Source organism: Mus pahari, chromosome 11 (assembly GCF_900095145.1).
Source record: "Mus pahari chromosome 11, PAHARI_EIJ_v1.1, whole genome shotgun sequence".
Lineage (NCBI taxonomy): Eukaryota > Metazoa > Chordata > Mammalia > Rodentia > Muridae > Mus > Mus pahari.
Window position 1 is genome coordinate 75,486,205 of NC_034600.1, and position 6,146 is coordinate 75,492,350.

The following is a 6,146-nucleotide window of genomic DNA, read 5'->3' on the forward strand; positions in this document are numbered from 1 at the left end:
TCTCTCTCTCTCTCTCTCTCTCTCTCTCTCTCTCTCTCTCTCTCTCTGCCTTTCTCTGCCTCTACTCTACTACTCTCTCTGCCTCTACTACCCTCTCAACTCCCCTCCCAATGCCCTAAATAAACTGTTCTATACTATATTCATGTGGCTGGTCCCTCAGGGGGAAGGGATGCCTCAGCATGGGCCTGCAGAGGCACCCCCTTCCCCCACACCATGATCAAGGCAAATCTTATACAAACATTGAATTGGAGCTAACTTACAGGTTCAGAGGCTCAGTCCATTATCATCAAGGCAGGAACATGGCAGCATCCAGGCAGGCATGGGACAGGAGGAGCTGAGAGTTCTACATGTTCATCTGAAGGCTGCTAGCAAAATACTGACTTCCAGGCAGCTAGGACAAGGGTCTTAAAGCTCACACCCACAGTGACACATCTACTCCAACAAGGCCACACCTTCTCATAGTGCTAATCCCTGGCCCAAGCATGTACAAACCATCACAAATAGCATTGGATCTGGGATCAACTTAGACTGAGTCCCACCCTCCCGTCTGCCAGTGTAGATAGAATGTGGCCAAGTCGCCTCGTCTCCTTAAGCCTCTGTTCTATCATCTCTGCATCAGGTGTTATAATAATTCCTTCAGAGATTGGAAGGAAACAGAAGGACACACATAACCCACTCAGCACAGAGAGAAAACACCCACAGGCATCAGCTAGAACTACTGTCTAACTTCAGAAGCTAAAATACCTTTCAGGTGAAGGTTTTGCTATATAAATGTGATTGTGACCCCCTCCCCGCACAAGAACAAAAGGTGTATATTGGATTCCTGATTCCCAGGACCTCCAAACGTGAGCTTATTGGCATTAAGGTCTTTACAGAGGTGAGAACCCCTGAAATTGGATCACTGAAGAGGAGGCCCCATTCAGTATGGCCGGTGTCTTTGTAACACAAAGACATTGGACAGAGACATGCCTCAGTGGAAGACAATGGGAATGCACACAGGAAGAGAATGGCTTGCTACAAGCCATGGGAAGATGTCAGAACAGACTCTGCTTCCCAGTGAGCCAACACTGCTGCTACAGTTTGGAGCTTGACTGTCCCCCAAAAGGCCTCTGGGTCAAAGCTTGGTCCCCAGTCTCTGGCAGTTGGGGATGTAGTGGAACTTGTAGGAGGCAGAGCCTAGTCGAAGGAAGTGAGGTCACTAAGGGGTGTGCTCTTGAAAGGGATGTTTAACCTCTCTCCTCCAGGTTGATCACTTTGGCTTTCAGCCACTAGGAGGTAGGCAATCTCCTCTAGCATGGTTTAGTTTGCCACGAAAAATCCAAATCAGCAGGACCAAGCCACTATGGACTGAAACCTTCTTTATGAAGCTCATTGTCTTGAGTATGCCATGACCTCTGCTCACACCTTGCTGTCAGGCTCCCAGCCCCCAGGTCTGGGGAACAGTACATTTCTGCTGTTTCGGCCACCAACGGGGAGCTACAGATGTATAGATCAGGCATGTCTAACCTGCAGCCCACAGCAGCATGCATCCTAGCAGAGCTGAATGATAGATTCACTCTCTTCAATGACCATTTCACAGTGCATCGTGAAAAGAGTGAATCCCCCAGGAGATGGTTCCAAGGCTCGAGAACTGCCAACATACAAACTGTGAGAGGCAGGGTGAGGAACAGATGTGCTACCTGTGTGCTCCCACTCTAGGCTCCTGCCCAACCATCCAGTCTGGGCCCTGACTCTCCATTTTTTTTTAAGTTTTTAAAAGTTTTTAAAGCTCTTTGTTTAGAGAGTCTTGCTGTTTTTGCTATCTGTGGACACAAGATCTAAGAAGGAAGGTGTATCCATGTGCGACTCCATATGTAGATTGTTCCAAATTCATGCCCACATACAGAAAGTGTCTTCACTTCAAGAGCCCACACATGAGACCCATAGAGGGAAACAAAGAGCTCAGGTTGGATTGATCTCTCTTTACCATCCCGGTCTCCATCTAGACCCGGGTCACAGTGACAGCCCCTCACACCTTGTTCTTTTGTCCTCACAGCTCGAGCTGATGGCCAGAGATTCCTTTGGCTTTTCTAGCCACTGGACAGCTGTCAGAGCTAATCAGCAGCAAGGGCTGGCAGCATGTAGGGCTGGCAGGGACATTGGGCAGTAACAGCTGCAAGGGCCTGGTTGCTAGCGGCTCCTCTGCCAGGCCACCGCAGATTCTGGGAGCTAATGGGGCGTGTGAGCTGGTCACCAGACTGAATACAGGCTGGAACTTGAGTTTGTACACAGTCCAGACTCTGGAATCTGTGATGTGTATAGCTTCAATAAAAAAAAAAAAGATATAGCATTTTAGTCCAAAATGGGCATTTCCTGATATTTTATTAGCCCATGAGGCTATGATCCTACTCATGTTATTAAATTATATCTGTACATAAAGACATGAAACCCTGCCTGGGGCATTTTCCTATTTTCAGAACAGTGTGAAATCCAGGAGCAGAGAGCTGGGCCCTTGTTATGTTTGACAACAGGTGGACATGTGAACTCATTGTCAGGACAGTACCCATGGGACCACATCCACGGGATCAAGCAACAATAGTCTGAACATATTCAAACAGCCTGAAAAGTAAAAACTGATCTAAATTTAAACATAGCAACTGCCTACATAACGCCGATGCTGTATTAGGCATCACAAATAATTGACAAATGGTTTAAAAGCATAGCAGATCATATGCATAGGTTATATGCCAATGGCATGCTGCTTCATGCAAGGGATTTGCATAGTGAGAACATTCATATCTCTCGGGGATTTTAGAACTGATTCTCTCTGGATGACAGGGATGCCCATAATTCTGAAGGGGGATGTTCCCAACACAGAGACCCACAACTAGACCATGTGCAGAGAGTCAAAGACTTTGGAATACTCAGTTGATTAAGCCCCTTCCCTCAGGGCTCAGGGAACAAAGGAGGAGGAGGGGGGGGAAGAGTAGGAGGAAGGAGAGAGAGAGGGAGGGAGAGGGGGGAGAGAGGGGGAGAGAGGGAGAGAAGGAGAGGGAGAAGGAGAAGGAGAAGGAGAGGAGGAGGAGGAGGAGGAGGAGGAGGAGATTGCAAGAGCCAGTGTGGAAAGTCACAAGGGAAACAAGGCCTTCTAAGCACAGCAAGACCAACACACACATGAACTCACAGAGGCTGTGTCGGCGTGCACAGGGCCTACACAGGTATAAACCAGATAGGGTCCCAGTGCTGAGAGGGGAACTGGGCACAAGTTTCCATCCAAATCCAGAAGCTATCTTCAACTGACAACCACATGCAAAGGAAAAAACTCACTTCTCTCCTGTGGACCCTCCCTGGGTACACAAACCACCCTTAAGAATAGACCCCAATCCCAGGAGTAAATGGCCAACATAAAATGAACTCAATAGTATTTCAGGAGGGTTGGTTTGTTTGTTTGTTCTTTCGTTGTTATTTTATTGTTTTCGTCTCAAAATGCTTTGTCTGTACTCTTTTTTAACAGATTTTTTTTTTTTACTAAAAAACATTATGTTCCCTATATGACATTTTTCTATTTGTGTGTTATGTGTCGGGTGTGGCATATGTGCAAGTATGTGCAGGTACACACCTGTGCGTAAAATGCACATGCGGGAGCCAGAGGAGGACGCTAGGGTCCTTCCCAGTCCTTCCCTAGTTCAAATGGAGCTGTCGCTAGGAATAAGGTTTTATCTAAAGGCTCATGCATGCAGATCAGAGCCTGAGGCCATTCAGGGTTACATGGGCCTTGAGGTGTCCTGTGGCAGTCCACGCAGAGGCAAAGACCACCAAAGCCTGGATGATGATAAAGGCCCCACAAAGATTAGGTTTGTGTGTTTGAATACTTGTTCGCCTCTTGGAGGAGGTGCATCATTCGGGGTAGGCTTCGAAGTCTCAGAAAAATGGATCCAATTCCAGTGCCTTCTCTGCCTCCTGATGACATATCAAGACGTGAGCTCTCAATTGTCCCCGCCTCCACGACTTTGTTCTGCCATTGTGGAATCTAAACCTCTAGCCGGGTGTGGTGGCGCACGCCTTTAATCCCAGCACTTGGGAGGCAAAGGCAGGCGGATTTCTGAGTTCGAGGCCAGCCTGGTCTACAGCATGAGTTCCAGGACAGCCAGGGCTATACAGAGAAACCCTTTCTTGGAAAAAGAAATGGTATTCTAAACCTCTGAAAGTGTAAGCCCAACCCAAGGCTCTCTTCTAGAAGTCACCTTGACCATAGCTGTTTTATCACAGCAATAGAAAAGTAACTAAAACAGAGTGTATTTTGGTTCACAGTCCTGGAGGCCAGAAAAATCAAGGACTGAGAAGCCAGGACCTGGTGTGAGCCTTCCCTCTGCCTCGCCCCAGAGGAAGAAGTAATGGGCAGGCATAGCGCAGGACTCAGGGGTGTGAACTAGTCCTTTTGTATAGAACTCAAACATGCTGGTTCTGAGTCAGACTCATGCCATGCATGGGTCATACTTTAGCAGCCCTGCACAGACAATAACATGTATTCTATATGAAAATAAGGCGATTAAAGCTAAATGCCCAACATAACTAATGTGCTTCTATTTCTGACAGAGCATTAAGCGAGCATGCCTTTCAAACGTTGACTTAGCATGCAGAAGAAGAAGAAAGGGTTACCATAGCATCTACAGATTTCATACTCACAGGCTGTGTTCGTAGTCACTATCCAGATCCTGCTGAGGTACCTGTGAGCTTCACCATCTAAAATCGTTTTTAAAACTAGTATGAAACTGTTGACCCCATGAAGGGAAGGTGGAAAGACCTGGAATTCAGTCTAGTGATGAATTTCCTCCTAATCAACTAGGCCAATGTCCTGACGGTCAATCGTGATTTGATTGCATGGAGAGAAGTGCATGGGGTCAATAAAGCCTGCCTCTGGGTGTGGCTGGAGGGGGTTACCAGAAATTATCTAACTAACGTGTAGGTTTGCACCCCATCCTGAATGGGGGTGACATCAGATGGAACAGAAGCAGAAGGAAGCCCATCAGTGCAGACCCTGTCTCTGCTCCCTCTGCCTCCGGCACACCAGGAGAAGCAGCCCCTCTCCTGTATATGCCCTGCTGTGACATTTTGCCTCACTACACAAAGGCCCAGAAAGCAAGAGTCCAGCAAGACTGAAACCTCTAAAATCGTAAGCCAAAATCAAATGCTTCCTCTCTTGTTATTTTCGCTACATGATGTCCTGATGACAAAAGCAAACACAGCTAGTGCTCTTGTGTGCTTCAGTTGGTCACACGACTACGATTTATTGGGAAATCCCATCTGTTCGGGGGGACAGAGTCAGTGGAAGTGAAAGTCTTGTAGTGATGATTACTAAACCTGCATGAAGACAAAGGAAGAGCCAGTGTGGTCAATTTCTTTTTCGAATTTTGGTGTCTAGAGACAAGAGTTAGTCAAGTCTAACATTCAGTGAACTCTGGAATCTTCTCACTCATAATGCATCTGTATAACCGGAAAAACTTGTTATTTCAAATAATGGTCCAATAGCTCCTAGGGCCTATCCTTCCATCTTGTTGCCATTGTGCCTTCAGTATCCCAGATTTCTAAGCTCAGTTTGGTACATGCTCATGGACCCATGGTGTAAGCTTTCTTCTTTAAAGAAATGTCCTGTGGTTGGAAGGTGAGCCTCAAAGTCTACACGTTAGATAATAATTCCCAATACGACAATATTGAGAGGCAGGCCCTTTAAGAGGCAATTGAGACTCTAGGCAGAGCCCTCCTGCATGGGTTAATATGATCAGTGGAGTATGTTATCACCAGTGTTGGGGTAAGAACACGTTCAGTGTTCCCTGTGCGCTTACCTTCCACCATGTTATAATTCAGACAAGGCCTCACCTTGACTTTGATCTCTCATCTCCATAACTGTGAGAAATAAATCTCCTCCTCTGTGCCATATCCAGGCTGTGGCACTCTGTTACATGGCAGAAGGCAAGCTAAGACAGAAGACACTTGGGGAACATCCTCAGATGCAGCATCACAAATCATCCCAGTGAGGATGGATGCAGGGATGCCTGTGCCTTCCCAGTGAGGATGGATGCAGGGATGCCTGTGCCTTCCCGGTGAGGATGGATGCAGGGATGCCTGTGCCTTCCCAGTGAGGATGGATGCAGGGATGCCTGTGCCTT